The sequence below is a fragment of the Hyperolius riggenbachi genome, chromosome 2 (assembly GCF_040937935.1).
Source record: "Hyperolius riggenbachi isolate aHypRig1 chromosome 2, aHypRig1.pri, whole genome shotgun sequence".
Classification (NCBI taxonomy): domain Eukaryota; kingdom Metazoa; phylum Chordata; class Amphibia; order Anura; family Hyperoliidae; genus Hyperolius; species Hyperolius riggenbachi.
Window position 1 is genome coordinate 122,251,856 of NC_090647.1, and position 24,112 is coordinate 122,275,967.

Consider the following 24,112-nt stretch of genomic DNA (forward strand, 5'->3'; position numbering starts at 1 on the left):
ACAAATTTCTGTGGCAACAGGATCACTTCAGCAGAGTAGGGAGGGGGAGTAGAGTGAAGAGGCAAGACAGAGAGCTTATCCAGGCCAGCAATCAATACATTTGCCAGTAAGCAGGGATTAGACGAGCAGTATAAACTTTTACTGCTCTCTGCATTGCAAAAATGTTGACAGGGAATGCTTGCAAATGCTCTTTATGTATCTAAGGGTAGGTACCTAAATTTTTGTTTACGTAGTTTAATTAATCCTACTCTCTCTCAGTAGCCTTAGTGCCGGTTTAATGCAGCATGACTAGAATAAGTTGGATATCAAAAGCTATTACAATTGTCTACATGTTTAACTTTACTTTCTGCTTTTAGAGTTTTAAAGTAAACCAAATAAGAGGAGGACTAAGAATGTACATGACAAACTAAGCAGTCTTCAGAGTACCTATTTAATCTTCAGGATGAAAATATAATACTTTGGACCAGCAGTTGAGAATGATGGACATTTTTATAAGGGAGGATCGCTTTCAGGTCAGCGGTTGGGGGTGGGGGCTACTGTACACACGCCTGATTATCGGCTGAGGGGGTCTTTATCGTCCACCTCAGCCGACTTTTATCAAGCATGTGTATGAGGCTTAAGGACAATGCTATAAATGAGCACAGCAAAATCGACGTGAAGGCAGCAATTATTACCTTCTGCTTTGTGCAGACATTAGCACCAATTCAAAAGAGTGAAGACAGTTCTAAGTGCCTTTTTTACACTAAACTGTATAGTGTTGCCATGATTTTCAGCAAGTTTCCTAATACAAAGTTACAGTAGCGGCAGGCAGAAATTGATAGGTCCTATTAATGGCATTGACGTACAAAACGACTTGCACAGTGATTATATAGGTTATATAAATGTTTGTAGTAAAATGGAGTAACCCTAGAAGCTAAAATATACAAGCTAATATATATAAAAAGCTAAAATAGATTTTGATTGACTGAACTGTAGCATGTAGATGGATTTTGCTGCTCTCAAGCTGAAACATTCTTTGTTGCTTCACCTAACGCATCCCCGAAATGGATTTGCTTTATAGTGTGCGCTTCGACCACAGCAGCTGCTTGGCACAGAACATGAGCCATTCTCATCTGATAAGGAGAGGTGCATCCTCCAGGTGTGCTCAGCCGCTTTGCCCAGTGTGATAAGGAACGCATGTGAAAGGCAGGCTGTGGTAAGAGTGTGGTAAGTGCACAGCATCATTGTATAACCAGAGACAGCACTGCCTGCTTTCATTACACTTCACTGTCATCACTTCAATGTTTTACAAGAGCCAGATGATTATCTGTTTAGATTTCCTGGTGCTTCCAGGTTACAACTGAAGTGTTTGTTATGCAATGCAAACCCATTTTGGATTTTGTTTATTTTCTTAATACATTTATTTGATGTTCTCTTATAAAGCTTTGATACTTTTTAAACAAGACTTTAACCTTTTAACATCCACTCCATGACAATTGGCATGGACGCGGTGGTAGCCCTAGGACCGAGTGCAGTCCTGGGGGCGTGTTTTGCAGAAGATCGCGCACGTCGATGCGCAAGCATCTCCACTTGAATGACTGAGCTCAGCTCAGTCATCAGTCTTCCAGCTGCGATTGCCGACAGGAAACTGTTAGACGGTATTTACAGTGTACAGCGCTGCAAACTACAGCAGCGCTGTACTGGGGACAGCCGTGCGACACTGCTGTCCCCCTGGGACCCACAGGAGTGATCAGCTGCCATAGGCTGATGCCTATGACAGCTGATGATGGTGATTGGCTGGCGGGCTGGGAAATTAAAAATAAAAAAAGATAAAATGTATTTAAAAAATAATCATAAATAAACAAATAAACATGCCACCGGGGATCAGACCCCAACAACAGAAAGCTCTGTTGGTGGCAGAAAGGAGGGGGGGGGGGGGGGATCCAGGGGCGTAGCAATAGGGGGTGCAGAGGTAGCGACCGCATCGGGGGCCCTTGGGCCAGAGGGCCCTCAACTACAGTATTAGCTCACTATTGGTCCTGTGCTCATAATAATCACTTCTATAGATGCTTTGAATCTGGGTAATCATTAACAAGCTGTCCCCCATCCCCTTCTTGCACCATTGATACTGTAGTTGCCATTGGCAGGTTTTTGTGAGCCGTATCAATTATTATGTATAGAGTGCTTGGGGGGCCCCATTGTAAACTTTACATCGGGGCCCACAGCTCCTTAGCTACGCCACTGGGGGGATCACTTGTGTGCTGAGTTGTGCGGCCCTGCAGCGAGCCCTTAAAGCTGCAGTGGCCTAAATTGTGAAAAAAAGCCTGGTCACTAGAGGGGTAAAGCCTGTGGTCCTTAAGTGGTTAAGCTACTTTCACAGGGCTGCATCGTGTTACAATGTGCAGTCAACGTAATGCATAATGACACAAAGTGATATTTGCGTTTTGATGCGATCTAACAGAGACAATTGAAATGATGTTCAAAACTGTCAACAGTGCACATGTGCAACATCTTTCTCATTTACTGCCATTCATCAACATTGTGTGCATCAAAGAGTGTTATTCCCGTTAATTGTGTTGCCATTGAACTGCATTGAATTCGGTACCGTGTGCAATCCTAGCAACACACTGCAATTATGTGTTGGCCATAACTGACACAATTAGATTGTACTGCATTTGTGCAATATAAACAACTATATAAACATTTAAGAAAATAAGAGGTCTGAAGACTTCCTGAAGCACATAGGCTGATAGTAATACAACAGCGGTTTGTCTTCGCATGCTGTCACTTTGTACTCCTAAATGGAAATAAGGAGTCACACAATTCTGTCTCTCCCACGGACCTTTTAATCCCCTTACATGTGTGCCTTTATGCAAAAACAGGTTTGAGGTACTTTCATCCAGAGGCGTAGCTAGGGCTTTCAGCGCCCGGGGACAACGACTATTAATGTGCCCTGTAAGGAGGGACCTGTGGCGAAAAAAGGGGTGTGGCCATGCAACAGAATGTGGGCCAAATATACATGACCTTAGCAGTGGTGTAAAAGGTCTGCCAGGGATGTTTGAGCTCTGCCATAGTGTCCCCCCAAAATACATGTAATCTGACAGCATTTCACCAAAAATACATGTAATTTGCCAGCGGTTCCTCCAAAATAGACATAATCTGGCAGCAGTGGCTCCCCCCAACATACATATAATCTGGCAGCTGTTCCCCAAAATACACTTAATCTGGCAGCAACGGTTCCCCAAAAATACAGTTAATCTGGCAGCAGTTCCCCCAAAATAGGGGCCCCCAGTATAGGTAACCAGGTCTATAGGTGTCCCCAGTGGAAGTAACCAGGCATATTGGTGTCCCCAGAATAGGTAGCCAGGTGTATATCTGTCCCCAGTATAGGTAGCCAAGTGTATATGTGTGCCCACCCAGTATAGGTAGCCAGGTGTATATGTGTGCCCAGTATAGGTAGCCAGGTGTATATGTGTGCCCAGTATAGGTAGCCAGGTGTATATATGTCCCCAGTATAAGTAGCCAGGGGTATATGTGCCCAGTATATGTAGCCAGGTGTATACATGTCCCCAGTATAAGTAGCCAGGTGTATAAATGTCCCCTGTATAAGTAGCCAGGGGTATATGTCCCCAGTATAAGTAGCCAGGTGTATACATGTCCCCAGTATAAGTAGCCAGGTGTATATATGTCCCCTGTATAAGTAGCCAGGGGTATATGTCCCCAGTATAAGTAGGCAGGTGTATATATGTTCTCTGTATAAGTAGCCAGGGGTATATGTGCCCAGTATATGTAGTCAGGGGCATATATCCCCAGTATATGTAGGCAGTGGTATATGTGCCCAGTATAAGTAGACAGGGGTATATATGTCCCCTGTATAATTAGCCAGGGGTATATGTGCCCAGTATATGTAGCCAGGTGCCCCCCCTCCCCCCAGCGGGAGCGCAGAGAAGAGGGAGAGCTGTGGACACAGTGATGGGGAAGGGGGGGAAGTCTCCCCCCCCTTCCCTCACCTAAGGGCTAACTTTCTCTCTCGCTCCCCCTGCAGATATCAGCGGCAGGAGGGCGGGCGGTAGGACACTTACTCCATTCGCGTGGAGAAGACAGATCTGTGCTCCGCTAATCTGGTCTAGTGTAGACCAGATCAGCGGAGCACAGATCTGTCTTCTCCGTGTGAATGGAGTAAGTGTTCTGCCGCCCGCCCTCCTGCCGCTCATATCTGCAGGGGGAGTGAGAGAGAGGGTGAGCCCTAAGGTGAGGGAAGGGGGGGGGGAGACTCCCCCCCCCCCCCCCTTCCCCGCTGTGCCCACAGCTCTCCCTCTTCTCTGCGCTCCCGCTGGGGGGGATAAATAAATAATAATAACAAAAAAAACAAAGGTCACAGCAGGGTGCCCCTAGGGACCCAGCGCCCGGGGGCACGTGTCCTACCCCGCCCACCCTAAGCTACGCCCCTGCTTTCATCTCTGATTTGAGTATTTAGAAGTTACATGCTGGAACATTACCATTTATTATTGTGGTGATAAGGAAATTGTATGTTAAGTTTACAGCATTGAAAAGATAGGACGTGATGTTGTTTATCAGGTCCAGTATCTCAAATAACCCTCTCAGGAAAATGAAATTCTGATTATAGGGCATTGCTTAAAGGTAGCCATGCATCTAGTGATTCTGATTCAACTGACAAAGCGTTCAACTTTATTGGGCCATCAACTTCAGTGTGGTTGATATAAGGTGGATTGATTAGTGGCCCACACACTACAAGTGATATCCTATGCGGTTCATCTTCAATAGTCGATCTGACCGATGTTGTGCCTTCATGCTCTGAATGCAAAAAAAGGTCGATTTTGATTCCATTGAATGATATGTGCACAGTAGCAGATTCCTGTGAGATCAACCGTTGTCTTCTATCCTGTTCAATCGGCTACGTTAGTTGATCCGACATGATATCGGCCACTTTTTTAGCGATTGAGCATACTAGAATACAGTCAGTTCTCTCTCGATTGATAAAGTGATTGAATTGAATGGTCGATCATACAGCCAAATCACCCACATTAATGGACACCTGAGCCCAAAGCCGGATTTACCATACGGCACTGTAGGCACGTGCTTACAGGCACCTGCTGATGAAAAGGCCAAACTCCCCTACCCAAACACCTCCCTCCTTCCCTATGCAGAGTCCTGATGAGAGTGTATATGAGAGGTTACTCATCCTGCTCTCTGCATTCCACTGACCAGATCTCCCTTCAGTCAGGGGAACCTCTAGCTACTTAATACTGAGGTTCCACTAGCTACCTAATACTTGGGGGCACCTCTAGCTACTTAATATTGAGGGTACATCTGGCTACCTATTACTAAGGGACACCTGTAGCTACCTATGATAGACAAGGCAAGTAAGGGGAGTGCATATTGTTTTGGCACCGATCAGTTCGGCGCGGTGAGAGCCGAATGACGGCTCTCACCGATGCCGCTAAACTCCGAGGCGGCGTTAAAAACCATTCCCCCTCCGAGTTGTCGCAAGTTGTCATAGCTTATTGTTAAATAACGATAAGCGGCAAAAAAAAACCAGCGGCATCACTGTGCGCCATTTTTCATATGCGCCATTTTTGACTGGACCCCTTCATTGGTGCTAGGCTGTTACTGAACTTCTCTGTTAGTGCTTTAAATAGTGGCACTCGTTAGAGACTGTCAATCAGGTGCAAATAATTCTGTATTGATGAAGGGCTATGCAAATGTATGCAAATTTATGCTGCTTGAAAATGGACCAATCTAATTCCACCACAGTGGAATTTGATTGGTCTATTTTCAAGCAGCATAAATTTGTATACAAAACTTTCATAATCGTGCATCAATGGTCAATTATTTGCATCTCATTTACCATCCCTAGTAATCATTAACAAACTATTCCATTTACCTGTTTAAACCTCCCTGACACTGTGGTTGTCTGTGGCAGGTTTTGGTGCTTTATTTCATTTGCTGTGTACAGAGTCCTTTGGGAACCCAGACTCAGAGCCCTTTCACACTGGGCGGGGCAGTACTTTTACCGCACCCACCGCCGTGCAATGAAAGTCTACAAAGACATCCATACTTCCGCGGTAAGGCACAACCCGACAGAAGTGAATTTTTGCTGCATCCCCGACGCAGGTCCAAAACTACGTTACCGCGCATCTTCTGTGGTGAGCTGCGGCAATCTGTGTTGGCCCGAAAGTCATGCTAGTCTATGGCGACTTGGGGTAATATAAAAAAATGACCAACCCCTCGTCGCAGTGTGCATACACGGAAGCGTTTTTTTTTTTTACAATACGCTTCCATGTACTTTCGCATACCCGAAGCAGAAAGTGAGGGCAAGTGCGCGTCATTTGCTGCTTGGCCCAATGCCGATGAAGAGCGCCACACCACATCGCTGCCGCCAGTTTACAATGTGAAACCGGCCTCAGGCTCATAGCTCTCTGAATATGTCAGTAATGGAGAGGAGCGTTTGGATGTAGTAGTATGAAGGACACTCAATAGTGCTGTGTGCAGCATTTCTGTTGCTGCTAAAAGGAAAGTTCTTGTAAAAAAATACTTTAAGCAATACTAATACTCCTATATGTAGAGGGAGAGCTCTGGATCCTATAGGGCCTTCCTGGTCCTCTCTCCATGCCCTCATTCCACCGCTGTTCCTCTATTGAAGTTAGTCGACCAACTGGTGGAATACACCTTTGGAAGTCCTCGTAAAGGCTGCAGAAGTACTCCCATCCCCAAGTACTTCAGAAGACAAGCGGGTCCATATTGCGCTCGTGCGACTGGGGGCTCATGCATGTGCAGTACAGATGCGCCATCTTTGGAAGCACTCGGAGACGCGATTGCTTCTGAAGCCTTCCGAGGAGTCCTGAAGGAGCAGAATTTCAATGGAGGAAAGCAATGGACCAATGACACGAAGTGAGCATCGGGGTGGCTTTATGGGATCTTTACATAGGTAAGTATATAACTCAGCGTCACTTCAGTATTGCTTTAGTATTTCTTTTATTTTTGGGGGGTCTCAGATCACTCCAGGGCATCAAAATCAGTCATACACAATAATTGTATTTTGATCAGGCAGTAATGTCAGATCTGCACTTAAAGGACACCTGAAGTGAGAAGCAGAGCTGTAACAAGGTCTTCCAGCAACAAGGCTGTGACACCAAAGTGCGCCACTCCATCCCCCCCCCCCCCCCCCAGCTGTCACACATTGGTTGCTGTTAGGCTAAAAGGCCCCCCAGGGCCCCCAACCCCCGAACACCTTACTCTCTAGTTATGTGGCTTGCAGTCACTGCCATGTATCCCCTTTTCTCATTTCTCTCTGCTTCAAATGCAATAGGGTAATGATAGCTGAGTAAATTGTGCGCCCCTTCCTACACTGCGCCCTGAGGCTGGGGCCTCTGTCGCCTCTGCCTTGGCCTGGCCCTGGTGAGAGTTACATAGTTACGATACATAGTTATTTGGGTTGAAAAAAGACATACGTCCATAGAGTTCAACCAGAGGGATATGGAGGCTGCCATATTTATTTCCTTTCAAGCAATACTAGTTGCCCAGCTATCCTGCTGATCCTATGCCTGTAATACTTTTAGTCATAGACCGTGAACAAGCATGATCAGGGGTTTTTGACATTTTTGTCAAATCTGACAAGATTAGCTGCATGCTTGTTTCTGGAGACACTACTGCAGCCAAATAGATCAGCAGAAATCCAGGCAACTGGTACTGTTTAAAAGTAAATAAATATGGCAGCCTCCATAAACTTCTCGCTTCAGGTTCCCTTTAAGGCTGTTTGTAATATTTAAACTGTGGCCAGTATGTATGAGATGACTGCGTTCTGTTACATAAGGAAGGAGGGCACTCCTTCCTTATGTAACATATTTTTAAACAAGCTGGTTGTACTTTAAAAGATGAATGGATATTATGTACAATAGAGACAGGTAGGAATATCTCTACATTACTACATGCAGCAGCAATGACCTAAATATCCTTCATGGGCTATCCATATGGGAAGCACATTGTTCTGGTGGTCTGATGTCTAGATAGAATTGCTGACTTTGCATTGAATTTATGCACTGCTGTTCGCTTTTTTTTTTTCTTTTTAAGTTTCTTTAATGAACTCAGCCGACCTAATCGTCAACTGGAGGCATATATATAAGGACCTGTCTGTCTGTTCAGTGATTGTTCTTAACCACCCTGGCGTTCTATTAAGATCGCCAGGGTGGGGCGGCGCAGCAGTATTTTTTTTTTAAACCATGTAGCTAGCCTAGCGCTAGCTACATGATTCCCCCCTCCCGGCGGCGTCTTACTCACCTTTCCGATCGCTTCCGGCGCATTAGCCCATCCGAAAATCCTGTTTTGAACGGGATTTCCTGGAGGGCTTCCCCGTCGTCATGGGAACCATAGTGATGACGTCACCGACGTCATCGACGTGGTGATGTCATCGGGAGTCCCAATCCACCCCGCAGCGCTGCCTGGCACTGATTGGCCAGGCTGCGCAGGGGTCTCGGGAGGGGGTGGGCCTTACGCGATGGGTAGCGGCGCATCGGCGGCGAGCAGCGGCAATCGGCCCCCACACGTAGCTAGCTGCGTGTTTTTTTAAAAAAAAAAAAAATTAAATCGGCCCAGCAGGGCCTGAGCGGCGCCATCTAGCGGTCATGGACGAGCTGAGCTCATCCATACCGCTAAGATGGTTAAAGGACACATCCAAGGAGGTTAAAAAAAAAATTTAAGCAGTGAATGCAGCTGGCCACTAGTATATTTACATTGAACTTGCACAGCAGGAAACATGGCAGTGCTTTCAAACAAAACTTATAGACCCCAACAATTGGACTACATCACACACCTAGCACTCACTACAGGCAAAAGGGGGGTAAACTTATCCCTGAATGATTTATCTGCATTGATGTGTAGAGCCCCACTGGACTGCATTACACACCTAGCACTCACTACTAGAGATGGCCTGAACGGTTCGCCCGCGAATGGTTCCAGGCAAACTTTAGATGGTTCGCGTTTGCCGGCGGAGGCGAACTTTTGCAGAAGTTCAATTCACCCCATAATGCTCCACTGAGCAGAACTTTGACCCTCTACATCACAGTCAGCAGGCACATTGTCACCAATCAGACTGCACTCACTCTTGGAGCCCCACCCCCCTTATAAAAGGCAAGGTTCTCCTGTCGTTTTACTCACTCGTTTGCCTACAGTAATTAGTTAAGGGACAGCTGCTGACAGACTCTGCTAGGGAGAGTTTAGTTAGGCTCTTGTAGCCTTGTTCCTAGCTGATTGATATTCCTTATATTACCCTCTCTCTCCCTCCTCCTGGAGGGAGGAGGGTCTCGTCTTCCAGGGAATTGTAGTTTTTCAAAAGCCTGCTTACATACCGTGGCTGGGAATAGAACCCAGGTCTGAGTGTGTGGTAGGTAACTCACTTAACCACTATACCACCACCAACACTACATGCTCAAGCCAGCCTAGCATGTACCATTATGATCAATCCAGGAGAAAAATTAGCTTGCTTAAGGATTTGTAGCATGTCAAAAGCCAACTGGCTGGATGGTATAATGGTTAAGGGCTCTGCCTCTGACACAGGAGACCTGGGTTCGAATCTTGGCTCTGCCTGTTCAGTAAGCCAGCACTTATTCAGTAGGAGACCTTTGGCAAGTCTCCCTAACACTGCTACTGCCTATAGAGCGCGCCCTAGTGGCTGCTGCTCTGGTGCTTTGAGTCCACCAGGAGAAAAGCGCAATATAAATGTTATTTGTCTTGTCTTATGCAAGCTAATTTTTCTCTTGGATTGATCATAATGGTACATGCTAGGCTGGCTTGAGCATGTAGTGTTGGTGGTGGTATAGTGGTTAAGTGAGTTACCTACCACATACTCAGACCTGGGTTCTATTCCCAGCCAATGTAAGTTGGCTTTTGACATGCTACAAATCCTTAAGCAAGCTAATTTTTCTCTTGGATTGATCATAATGGTACATGCTAGGCTGGCTTCAGCATGTAGTGTTGGTGGTGGTATAGTGGTTAAGTGAGTTACCTACCACATACTCAGACCTGTGTTCTATTCCCAGCCAATGTGAGTTGGCTTTTGACATGCTACAAATCCTTAAGCAAGCTAATTTCTCTCTTGGATTGATCATAATGGTACATGCTAGGCTGGCTTCAGCATGTAGTGTTCAGGGCCGGGCCGAGGCATAGGCTGGAGAGGCTCCAGCCTCAGGGCGCAGTGTGGGAGGGGGCGCTCAAATCATTCAGCTGTCATTCCTAATTGTGTATGAAGCAGAAAGAAATAAGAAAAGGGGATACATAGCAGTGACTGCAAGCCAGATAACTAGAGATTAAGGTGTTGGGAAGATTGTGGGCCCTGTGGCCCTCTTAGTCTAATAGCAATCAGTGTGTGACGGCTGGGGAGGCAGGGATGGAGGGGCGCACTTTGCTGTCTCAGCCTTGGGTGCTGGAGGACCTTGTCCCGGCTCTGGTAGTGTTGGTGGTGGTATAGTGGTGAAGTGAGCTACCTACCATGCACTCAGACCTGGGTTCAATTCCTAGCCAAGGTATGTAAACTGGCTTTTGAAATACTACAATTCCCTGGTAGACAAGACCATCCTCACTCTTGGAAGAGGGAAAGAGGGAGGGAGGAAAGATTCCTGGTGTCATAAAGCAGTGTAGACCTGCAACTGAACATTCAATGAAATTTCTGACCTTAAAACACTGCTTTGTATTAAATCCAGATTTTTTTCTGCGACTTTTGATGTGTATTTCACTCAACCATGTCTTCATCCAGGTATTACACCCCTTGAAACATCTTTTCTATCATTTTTGCAGTCAGCAGAAATTGTTCAAAATTTTTAAGTTCGCCTCCCCATTGAGAACCTTCCGCAAAAGATCGCGAACCGAAAATCGGAGGTTCGCGACATCTCTACTCACTACAGGCAAAGGGGGGGGGGGGTGTAATTCTGCAGCGATGCGCCTACCAGCAGTAAAGATGTCACCACCTGTGATACATTTAAAAATGTAAATCGGGGAGAGGAAAGATTTTACAATGGGCAAACAGTGACTAAATAATTAATAAAATAGTTTTATTAAAAATAAACAATTTTATTCAGTAAATTTTCTCTATAACTTATTTACCTTGTTCAGTTAACAATAGCAGTAATGTTTTAGGATCCTTTAAAGTGGATCTGAACTCTTGCACAGGACACAAGAAAAACATAACTGAAATGCACCCTGTATGTATTTAAAGAGTTTAGCCTGTGTAGTCCCCCCTCATTTGTGTCTAATCACAAGTTATAATTTGATCTCCCCCTGTGTCACATGACTGCCTATGGCAGATAAGCAGATAAGCTCATTTGAAAGCACAGACTGTAAACAATATGTCTGCTTCCATGAAAGCAGGAAGTAGAAATTGTACAGATTTATTCTAGGATTTGTATCAGCTGTAACAAAATAAATGTTTTTTTTGTTTAAAGGTTATTATGCTGTTGTGTATATTTTAGAGCAGAGAGAAGTTCTGAGTTCAGGTCCACTTTAAAGTCCATAGGTGGAGTTACCATAGAGGAGCCCAAACTTTTTATCCTCCTATCATGGCTGCCCGGTATTCCGAGTGGACAAGGGATTCCCCAGCCCTCTCATTATCACTCTGAATCAAACAAAAAAATATATATTTGTTCTGTATTCCCCTTAGCTGAGGGGCCATTTACATCACTTACACATAAGCCGAGCCGTCAGGGGCCGTGATATTTTAACAACATTCAGGCAGGGAGCATTGATTGGCTGTGGCTCTACATATTCCTATTGTTGATTATAGAATGTGAGAGGTACATAATCCCCTGTCTCCATTTAGAATAATAAATCTTGCCTGGAAGTAAGGTTCTGTATGCCATATGTTTTGAGTTTCAAAGAGGGCAGCTCATTTCTTGTGAAAATAGCTCTCAATGTCCCCTTAATGGTTCTCTTGTGCTTGAGATGTAAAATCCATTCATGTAGTTTGCAGGCCCAGTTATGCAAGAGTGTGGTGACAGAACTCCCAGCTGATTACAGCTGGACAGCAGTGTGGGTGTGATAAAATAAAAACACGTGTGAGCCACAAAAACACTACACAACATTGCACAGGGATTTCCTTTCTGAGAATTATACTGGATTGTAATAGCAGAGGACTCCACTGCACATAGTTTGGGGCAAGAATTGACTTGACGGTTAGAATCAATCATTACCACTGTTTATTTGGAGAGGGGAGCCTGGTATAGTTCATGAGTTGGTGCTCACAAGCTGCTGCTTAGTGTAACCCTTGTATAGAATGTGTTCTATGAAAATTAACACGTCTGTTTGAATCAAAATATGGAGTCCTTCTTGCTATAATACCAGGCCTTGGGGCCAGATTTATGGGAAGGCACGTAAAGGCCTGGGCCTTGGGCAGAAAAAAACAAGGGGCGGTGGGATTCAGAAGAGCAAAAGAGTCATGCTGTCAAAAGAAATTATCTCTCCTGGTCCACAGTTGCCCCCACTGTGGTGTGCTGCTGCGGCAGCCTGTGGGCAGCTACAGACAGGCTGATTTCCTTACCTGATCCAGTGACCCAGATTTGCTCCAGCAAGTGGTGGGCAGCTTCTCTGCTTGGGCCAGAAATGTTCAAGAGGTTCTCGCTTCAAAGTCAATTTGAACATGCAAGTGCGAGTACAGAGAGGGTGCAGGGACGGCCAATGCATGGAGGTCCGACCAGTTCTGAACAGGGCATACAGAAGGAGCAAGACAGAGCGGAGGCAGGGTGCAATAATGGGCATGGAGAAGTCCGCAGAGCTCATAGATCATGGAGGTCAGTACATTTAAACACTTTTTCCCCTTTCCGTTTTATAAAAATCTTGAAAATTTGACTTGTGTTGGGCACTTATGGCCTGGATCTGAAAAACACTGCAGTGTAGTTACTAAAAAAAATATTATAGGTTGTAGGTGATAGAGCTCTACTATAAAGTAGAGGCTGATCAGATGAGGAAATATTAGTATTAATAGCTACACAATTAAATAGGGCTGAATGTTTTACTCTGCCTGTAGCCCAGCTTAAAAGCAAAATTAAAGAGACAATTTTAGGAGCATGCATGCAATGAAAACCACATCAGTCTCAGTTTAGAATGCGTAAGGAGAAGGGATTGTCAAACACATGTTAGTGCAGGCTTTCCCTAAAGAACATATGTGTGACATGCGGCAGCCAGCTACAGTGGCTTGCAAAAGTATTCGGCCCTCTTTAAGTTTTCCACATTTTGTCACATTACTGCCACAAACATGAATCAATTTTATTGGAATTCCATGTGAAAGAACAATACAAAGTGGTGTACACGTGAGCTGAGAAGTGGAATGAAAATCATACATGATTCCAAACATTTTTTACAAATAAATAACCGCAAAGTTGGATGTGCGTAATTATTCAGTCCCTGTCCCTGCTAAAGAGAAGCACCCCCCAAGCATGATGCTGCCACCACCATATTTGACAGTGGGGATGGTCTTGTCAGAGTGTTGTGCAGTGTTAGTTTTCCACAACACATAGCATTTTGCATTTTGGCCAAAAAGTTTCGTTTTGGTCTCATCTGACCAGAGCACCTTCTTCCACATGGTTGCTGTGTCCCCCACATGGCTTGTGCCAAACTGCAAATGCGACTTCTTATGCTTTTCTGTTAAAAATGGCTTTATTCTTGCCACTGTTCCATAAAGGCCAATTTTGTGCAGTGCACGACTAATAGTTGTTCTATGGACAGATTCCCCCACCTGAGCTGTAGATCTCTGCAGTTCGTCCAGGGTCACCATGGGCCTTTTGACTGCATTTCTGATCAGCTCTCTCCTTGTTCGGCCTGTGAGTTTAGGTGGACAGCCTTGTCTTGGTAAATTTACAGTTGTGCCATACTCCTTCCATTTCTGAATGATCGCTTGAACAGTGCTCCGTGGGATGTTCAAGGCGTTGGAAATCTTTTTGTAGCCTAAGCCTGCTTTAAATTTCTCAATAACTTTATCCCTGACCTGACTGCTGCTGCCCCACACAGATACACATCGCTGATAGCGAGTGTTTTAGAGGAGCCAGACTCCCGAATTCCTATGTAGAATTTTTTGCAGCAACAAACAGATCTTTGCCTCAGAGCAAATATTGCCTTGACAAAGGGGCCCTACGCGGCTCCAAAACGTTGGCCATATTTTTACATGAAACTAATAAAGATTGATTTTGGATGTGCCAGCTTTCCTCCTTGTTGAATACTGCATAGAGGGCGTCATCCCTCTTTTTAGCTGTTGCACTCCCCTTAAAGACTTTGGGTTTGATCCATTAGTGAGTGCGAGACAATACTTCCAATGTGATGTTTATCCCTGACCTGTCTGGTGTGTTCTTTGGACTTCATGGTGTTGTTGCTCCCAATATTCTCTTAGACAACCTCTGAGGTCGTCACAGAGCAGCTGTATTTGTACTGACATTAGATTACACACAGGTGCACTCTATTTAGTCATCAGCACTCATCAGGCAATGTCTATGGGCAACTGACTGCACTCAGACCAAAGGGGGCTGAATAATTACGCACACACCACTTTGCAGTTATTGATTTTTTAAAAATGTTTGGAATCATGTATGATTTTCGTTCTACTTCTCACGTGCACACTACTTTGTATTGGTCTATTACGTGCAATTCCAATAAAATTGATTCATGGTTGTGGCAGTAATGTGACAAAATGCGGAAAACTTCAAGGGGGCTGAATACTTTTGCAAGCCACTGTATGTGCACTGCTGTACTAACAATTATTATTATTTAGTATTTATATAACACTGACATCATCTGTAGTGCTGTATAAAGTATATAGTCTTGTCACTTAACTGTCCATCAGAGAGGCTCACAATCTAATCTCTACCATAGCTAGGAGTCTGTCAAAGTTTAGGGCAAATTTGATGTTTAATGTAGTTTATGTATCATAGTCTACGGCCAATTTTAGGAAGAAGCCAATTAATTTATCTCTGTTTTTGGGATGTGGGAGGCAGAGGCGGGACAAGGTCCTCCAGCACCCAAGGCTGAGACACCAAAGTGCGCCCCTCTATCCCTGGCACCCCAGCCATCACACACTGATTGCTATTAGACTAAGAGGCGCCACAGGGCCCACAACCTCTCCAACACCTTAATATCTAGTTATCTGGCTTGCAGTCACTGCTATGTATCCCCTTTTCTTATTTCTTTCTGCTTCAAACACAATTAGGAATGACAGCTGAATGAATTCTGCGCCCCCTCCTACACTGCGCCCTGAGGCTGGAGCCTCTCCAGCCTATGCCTCGGCCCGGCCCTGGTGGGAGGACACCAGAGTGCCCAGAGGAAACCCACACAGACAGGGAGAACATACAACCTCCGTGCAGATAGTGCCATGGCTGGGATGCAAACCCGGGACCCAGCACTGCAAGGCGAGAGTGTTAACCACTACGGCGCCCTGCTGCCCATATACTATAAAACAAGTCTTGGGAGTTGGGTGGGAAACCTTTTGAAGGCAAATTTGCAAGAGCAGCATTAGTATGTTTTGTTTTATCTTAAGCATTCCTGCTCATCTTTTTATTGAATTTATTCCCTTTCTTTTATTGTTGAAAATAGATAACATCAAAGCATAAAGCTTGAATGGTGAGAAATGTCTCTATAGCTGGATTGAATTATAAAGCCCAAGTGTACTTAGAGTAATTTTTAACAATAAAAAACATCTGATTATTGTGACCTTCCCACCCAAGGCGAACATTAATGCCGAGACGGACAGCCACTTCCTGTTTTCTCCAAACGTTACCATCTATTTTGGATACCGTGGAAACTATTCGAGAGAAAGATCCGGTCGCTTTTGTTTTATTCATAAACCAAACTGACTTGTTTGTCTGGCTGAGAAGAAACTTAAATATACCAAGAAAACTATAAAAGAAAAACATGTGAGACATGCAGCATGTGGCTTATTTGTGTTGCTATGATGAAGAAACATGGAGACAATTTTATCCTGCGGCTTGACATTTGTCACCGAGAGCTGCCTCTCTTCACCTGGGAATTTGAAGAAGGCCTCTGACAGGAAAGAGGTGAAACTGAAGTAAAAATGACTTGTTTCATGTCTCCCACTGATAGGCCACATGCCTAGGTTCCCCATGTTGCCTGAAAGCCTGGAAGCAATTGTATGCTTGGAACTGAATCAAGCCAGAAGTTCATCATAAACACACTCTGTACCAGGCCCCAGAATACATTTGGGTGTCTAAAAGAGAAAGGTTGGAACTGCAACACATTTCAGGTCAGTGACATCATCTTCACAGGAAGGTGTCAAGTCTGTGCAAGAAATGAGCTATAAAGACAAAGATCAACAACTCTAGTTGGGTAATTTGAAACTGGCTTTTGACCAGTGTTGCATTTATACACACACACACGCACACGCACACGCAAACGCACACACACACACACACACCTTGAAGATTCGCTCCATTAATTCATGGCCTATGTGGCTTTTAATGAAATCCAGCTAACTTAAAGTGGACCTGAGCTCTTGTACAGGGCAGAAGAAAAATGTAGAGAAATACACCCTGTACGTAATTATAGAGTATACAGGGAGTGCAGAATTATTAGGCAAGTTGTATTTTTGAGGAATAATTTTCTTATTGAACAACCATGTTCTCAATGAACCCAAAAAACTCATTAATATCAAAGCTGAATATTTTTGAAAGTCGTTTTTAGTTTGTTTTTAATTTTAGCTATTTTAGGGGGATATCTGTGTGTGCAGGTGACTATTACTGTGCATAATTATTAGGCAACTTAACAAAAAACAAAAATATACCCATTACAATTATTTATTTTTACCAGTGAAACCAATATAGCATCTTAACATTCACAAATATACATTTCTGACATTCAAAAACAAAACAAAAACAAATCAGTGACCAATATAGCCACCTTTCTTTGCAAGGACACTCAAAAGCCTGCCAGCCATGGATTATGTCAGTGTTTTGATCTGTTCACCATCAACATTGCGTGCAGCAGCAACCACAGCCTCCCAGACACTGTTCAGAGAGGTGTACTGTTTTCCCTCAATTCAATTCAATTCACTTTATTGTCATTGTGTAACACAACGAAATTACTTTTCATGACAACCCCACGGTGCATATAGGGAACATAGTGATAGTAACAAGGAAGAGAAGAAATTATACAAGTATGCCAGGTATTACAGATGTTTAAACAATTTGCACACAGTGTTAATTATTTCAGAGTGGATTCAGAGTTCATCAAGTTTATGGCGGATGGGAAAAAGCTGTCTTTCAGTCTGTTTGTGTGTGTGTGCGGATTGATCTAAAACGTTTACCTGATGGAAGGAGCTCAAACAAGGCATTTCCAGGGTGAGTGTTGTCCTTGATAATGTTTTTGGCCCTTCTCACGCTGCGAGTATTATACAAAAGTTCCAGTGATGGTAGTTCAGTGCCAGTAACGGCTTCTGCTGTTTTAACAACTCGCTGCAGGGCTTCTCTAGTAGCCTTTGTGCAGCTGTTGTACCAGGCCGTCATGCAATTGGTCAGAACGCTTTCTATAGTGCATCTGTAGAAATTAACCACCAGCTTCTGTGGGAGGTTAGCGCTCCTTAGTTTTCTCAGAAAGTAGAGGCGTTGTTGTGCTTTGCCAGTTAGAGCTAAAGCATTGTATAATAATGGATAATAGAGGCGCCAAATCAGGATAAAATGGGTTAAAAACCGTTTAAAAAGAGGGGGTGGGTGGAACCGCTCCCCTTCGTAAATGACCAGGCCAAATTTAGCCGTAAATATTGTAAAAGATATTTATTTTACAAAGCAATATGTCTCCAAATAAAGTGCAACGCGTTTCACGGGCAAAACTCCCGCTTCATCAGGCAATAAACAAAGGAGAACACAAGTGTGGGTCAGCATAGAGCCAGAGCGCCTCTGTAGCTACCTACAGAGACATATTGCTATTTGGAGACATATTGCTTTGTAAAATAAATATCTTTTACAATATTTACGGCTAAATTTGGCCTGGTCATTTACGAAGGGGAGCGGTTCCACCCACCCCCTCTTTTTAAACGGTTTTTAACCCATTTTATCCTGATTTGGCGCCTCTATTATCCATTATTATACATATCTTGTCCACCCTTGGTGGAGGGGTGTTTCCCCCATTTTTTCCTGTCTATAGAGAGCGACTTTTTAACCTGAGTGGGGTCAGGTAATAATTCTCCCCACCTGTCTTCACAGTGGTCGCCTGCGTGGTGACCCACACTTGTGAGTATATACTCAGTCAAATACATTTGCCATATTTTTGAACATACTACACTAGATTCGGCTCTCGGTTCTTTTTTCCTGTTTTCCTAGAGCTAAAGCATTGTCAGCCCAGGACAGGTTCACTGCGATGGTGACTCCCAAACATTTGAAGCTGGAAACTCTCTCCGCAGCCTCTGCATTGATCATTAGCGGTAGGTGAGTGGTCTTTTTGGTGGTCCTAAAGTCCAGAATAATTTCTTTGATCTTCTTTGTATTTAATAACAGGTTGTTAATGTCGCACCATGCAGTCAGGTTCCTAACTTCTTCTCTGTATGCAGCTTCCTCATTGTCTGATATAAGCCCAATGACAGTCGTATCATCTGCAAACTTAACAATTACGTTTGAGGTATGGATAGGCTGGCAGTCATGGGTGAAAAGTGCATAGAGGAGAGGGCTTAATACACAGCCCTGTGGCATGCCAGTGCTCAAGGTAAGGGTGGTGGATGTCTGTATTCCTAGTCTGACAGTTTGAGGGTGATTAGTAAGGAAGTCCAATAACCAAGTACATATGGAGGGAGCAAGACCTAGTGCATGGAGTTTGTTGGTCAGCTGGCTAGGTACAATGGTGTTAAATGCTGAGCTGTAGTCAACAAAGAGCATCCTAACATAGGAGTTGGGCTTTTCCAGGTGTGAGAGGGCAGCATGGAGAGCTACACAGATGGCATCCTCAGTCGATCTATTTGTTCGGTAAGCAAACTGGTGTTGATCTAGATTTTCTGGGATGGAGGCCTTGATGTGTGTGGCTACCAGTCGTTCAAAGCACTTGGCGATGACAGGGGTTAGAGCAACTGGTCGATAATCATTAAGACAGGTTATCCTAGGATTTTTGGGGACTGGCACAATGGTTGTAGATTTAAGGCATGATGGGACTACACCCAAGAACAGAGAGAGGTTGAATATTTGTGTAAAAACTTTTGCTAGTTGACCAGCACAGGCCTGGAGCACACGTCCTTGCACACCATCAGGACCTGCAGCTTTCCTGGTGTTGATATTTGTGAGTGCTTGCTGCACTTCATGTATGTGAAGGATTAAAGGCTGTGAGTTTGTAGTGGGCCCAAAGTTGACTGGAGGCCGATTGTTGTCTTTTTCAAATCTAGCAAAGAAGTTGTTAAATTCCTCTGCTAGGCTGGGGATGTTATTGTCCAGTGTATGTTGAGTGCTATTCTTCTTTTTGTAATCTGTGAATAGTTGAATGCTTTGCCACATCCTCTTTGGGTTTGAGTCATTTTCAAAGTTTTCCTCAATCCTTTGTTTGTATTTAAGTTTTGCATTTTGTATGCCTTTTTTCAGACTTGCTCTGGCTGAAGAATATGCTTCTTTGTCCTGTATTTTAAAAGCTTTGTTTCTATTCTTTAGAAGTTCCTTGAGTTCTTTTGTTATCCATGGTTTATGATTTGGGTAAACCGTAATTCTTTTGTTGACAGCGATGGTGTCCACACAGAAATTAACATATGACAATACAGAGGAAGTACTCGTCTCCAGGTCTGTTTCATGAAAGAAAATATCCCAATCTGTATTTTCAAAGCAATCTTGGAGCTGAGAGATGGCAGTCTCAGGCCAGACTTTAACAGACTTGCAAATTGGTTTAGCAGTGTTGATAATGGCTTTGTATGCGGGAATAAGAAACAAAGATAGATGGTCAGACTGTCCCAGTGGGGGGCGTGGGGTGATCTTATAGGCACTTTTTATGTTTGTATAGACATGATCCTAGGTGTTTTCTCCTCTGGTTTTACAGTCCACATGCTGATAAAATCTGGGAAATCTCACATTTTATGATGGACCGCAGGTTCTCAATGGGGTTTAGATCAGGTGAACAAGGAGGCCATGCCATTAGTTTTCTTCTTTTATACCCTTTCTTGCCAGCCATGCTGTGGAGTACTTGGACGCGTGTGATGGAGCATTGTCCTGCATGAAAATCAAGTTTTTTCTTGAAGGATGCAGACTTCTTCCTGTACCACTGCTTGAAGAAGGTGTCTTCCAGAAACTGGCAGTAGGACTGGGAGTTGAGCTTGACTCCATCCTCAACCCGAAAAGGCCCCACAAGCTCATCTTTGATACCAGCCCAAACCAGTACTCCACCTCCACCTTGCTGGCGTCTGAGTCGGACTGGAGCTCTCTGCCCTTTACCAATCCAGCCACGGGCCCATCCATCTGGCCCATCAAGACTCACTCTCATTCCATCAGTCCATAAAACCTTAGAAAAATCAGTCTTGAGATATTTCTTGGCCCAGTCTTGACGTTTCAGCTTGTGTGTCTTGTTCAGTGGTGGTCGTCTTTCAGCCTTTCTTACCTTGGCCATGTCTCTGAGTATTGCACACCTTGTGCTTTTGGGCGCTCCAGTGATGTTGCAGCTCTGAAATATGGCCAAACTGGTGGCAAGTGGCATCTTGGCAGCTGCACACTTGACTTTTCTCAGTTCATGGGCAGTTATTTTGCGCCTTTGTTTTTCCACACGCTTCTTGCGACCCTGTTGACTATTTTGAATGAAACGCTTGATTGTTCGATGATCACGCTTCAGAAGCTTTGCAATTTTAAGAGTGCTGCATCCCTCTGCAAGATGTCTCACTATTTTTGACTTTTCTGAGCCTGTCAAGTCCTTCTTTTGACCCATTTTGCCAAAGGAAAGGAAGTTGCATAATAATTATGCACACCTGATATAGGGTGTTGATGTCATTAGACCACACCCCTTCTCATTACAGAGATGCACATCACCTAATATGCTTAATTGGTAGAAGGCTTTCAAGCCTATACAACTTGGAGTAAGACAACATGCATAAAGAGGATGATGTGGTCAAAATACTAATTTGCCTAATAATTCTGCACTCCCTGTAGCTTGTCTAATTCCCCCTCATCTCTGACTAATCACAGGTGTCATTTGATCTCTCAGCTGTGTCAGCTGGCTGCCTTAGCAGAGCAGCTAATTTGTAAACACAGTGGGCCCTTATGCAATTCACTTTTTCACCCAAGTTTTCTCCTAGGAGATAATTTTCCTTTTTAACCCATTCGCGTTCCGTCATTTTCACTTGAGAAATGTTCACCTCCCATTCATTAGCCTATAACTTTATCACTACTTATCACAATGAACTGATCTATATCTTGTTTTTTCCGCCACCAATTAGGCTTTCTTTGGGGGGTACATTTTGCTAAGAGCCACTTTACTGTAAATGCATTTTAACAGGAAGAATAAGAAAAAAATGGAAAAAATTGATTATTTCTCAGTTTTCAGCCATTATAGTTTTAAAATAATACATGCCTCCATAATTAAAACTCACGTATTGTATTTGCCCATATGTCCCGGTTATTACACCATTAAAAATATGTCCCTATCACAATGTATGGTGACAATATTTTATTTGGAAATAAAGGTGCATTTTTTCCGTTTTGCATCTAGCACTATTTACAAGTTTAAAATAAAAAAAAATATAGAAATATTTCATCTTTACATTGATATTTAAAAAGTTTAGACCCTTAGGTAAATATTTACGTTTTTTTTTATTGTAATGTTTTTTGTTTTTTTTATATTAAACATTTTATTTGGGTAGTTTTGGGAGGGTGGGAGGTAAACAATAGGTTTATAATGTAAATGTGTGTTGATTTTCATTTTTTTTTTACTTTTAGTTGTAGTATTACTTTTTGACCACAAGATGGCGGCCATGAGTTTGTTTACATGACGTCACTCTAAGCGTAACACACGCTTAGGGCGACACATGGGGGAGGTAACAGCCAGAAAAGGCGCAGCTTCCGAGAGAAGCTGTCGCTTTTTCAGCGTGGGAGAGGAATCAGTGATCGGGCACCATAGCCCGATTCACTGATTGCCTGGCTAACGAACCGTGGGCCGGGAGCACGCGTGCCCGCGCGCGATCGGCCTCGGGAGCGCGCGGCAGCGTGCATGGTTCCTGGACGTAGTTTATACGTCCAGGAACCAAAATAGGTTTGTGAGAAAACGCGGAAAAGCCGCCATGGGTACTCAGAGCAAGGCGGCTGATTCCGCATCCAACACGGCAGGTTGTGCGCGTGGGCCTGCATCTACTAGCATGACGGAACGTGGAGAAACCGCCGCATGTCCTGAGAACAAGACGGCGGATTCCGCGTCCGATGCGGCGGTTTGCACTCATAGGCCTACATCTGGCAGTATGGCTGAACGCGGAGGAACCGCCGCATGCTCTGATAGCGGTGCGGCTGGTTCCGCGTCCAGCACAGCGGATGTTTTACAGCACAGGTCTGGTGTGGCTGGGACTGATAGTCCACACAGGTTCAGAAGGACGCGCGCGTTGAGAGGCAGAGCTTTTATGACAGCCAGAAGGGAGTCAGCTGACCAAGCCGGTCAGCTGACAATTCCACCACTTCCCATTGGTCCAGCACTTAGGGGAGGCACTGGAGAGCGCCTTGCTATATATACTGGGTGCTGGTCATTCTCTGGTTGTCTGCCGTTGCGATCACTACGTGGTAGCACTCAGACCTTTTGTCAGATTCTGTGTGATTCTTTAGACCAGTTCCTGGGTGTTGATGATCAAGGACCTCACACCCCAGATTAGGAATTCTGTATATCATTTGTGTTATTCTCTAGACCAGTTCCAGGGTGTTGATGACTACGGAGCTCACACCCAAGACTAGAAATTAGCTTTATCATCCTGTTATAACTTCAGACTAGCTCCAGGGTGTTGATGATCAAGGAGCTCACACCGTTAGACTAGACTATTGTTGATTATTTGTTATGACCTTCAGCTTTCCTGACTTCTCTTCTGATCTCTGATTTTGTACTTCACTATATCTGATACTCCGTTGCCAAACCCTGCTTGCCTTAGGATTCCGTATCAGTCTCTTTCCTCTGTATCTGTTCTGTCTGTCTGTTACCGACCTGGCTTGTCCGACCTCGAGAACTATCTCCTCTGTTTAGAGATAGTTCACAGATCTGTCAGTGACACTCCACCATTGGTGTCACTTACACTCTGGTCCTTCCCACTCTCAGCCTGACTCCTCCCCTTGGGGAGCCTCAGGCCATTGGAAGGAGCCTGTTCTTTGGGCAGTATCTTACTGCCTTGCACCCTCTATACGGGGAGCTCTCCTCAAAGTATTACTGTTGCACCAAACACTCATATTACTCAGGTGTCCAGAGGTTAGAGATATATCTGATTATCGGTGATACTGCAGATCATCAATAATCAGGTATATATCTGTATTGTCGGTGATACTTCAGATCACCGGTAATCAGATCCTCTCTGTGTTACACCGATCGTTACAGAACAGCAGACCAAAAATGCAAATGGACGCTCTCACTGGCCGTCTGGGCACACTTACCACTTCGGTGGATAACATCAACCAAGTGCTGGGTAGTCACCGGGCGTTAATTAACGCATTGTCCGGGTCTATACAAACCCTCCAGACGGCTGTGGATGAAGTGCGATCTCCTCCAAGCACAGACATACGTAGTGTTGCTCCACCACGAATATATGCTTTGAATAGCAAGCCTGTTGTGTGCCGCCTCTTCACTGTATGTAAGTTTCAATTTCCCCAGGGGGGTGACCTGGGTGAGGCGCAGCACCGGCAAAATCAGGAATATTCTTCCTGAAGTTGTTCCAGGACTGTGATCTACTTCCCTGCATGTTGTATGTTCACCCACCATGGCTTCTGGAACCAGTGGAGCAGATGAGAATAACACCAACACTACCACAGAAAACATCAAGCAACAAGCATGTACCTTTGCCTATGACGACCAGGACATCCAAAGGATCCTAAGTGAGGTACCTGAGATGAGTGTGGAGACTGGAGGTAACGTCAAACAGGCTAAGGAAGTGCTGTATGACCTAAAAAGAAAAGAGTTAAGATATAATCTACACCGCATGTTTTTGGCTGACTATGTTAAA

At 44.3% G+C, this 24,112-nt stretch overlaps 1 long non-coding RNA gene across 1 annotated transcript in view; it reads right to left on the bottom strand.

The window, feature by feature from the left end:
• LOC137544050 (uncharacterized) overlaps window positions 1-24,112 on the bottom strand; it is a 79,192-nt gene that overhangs the window by 41,117 nt on the left and 13,963 nt on the right. Inside the window, exon 3 of the long non-coding RNA XR_011025705.1 lies at window positions 23,947-24,052. This is a non-coding gene — a long non-coding RNA (uncharacterized lncRNA). The remainder of the gene's footprint in view (window positions 1-23,946; window positions 24,053-24,112) is intronic.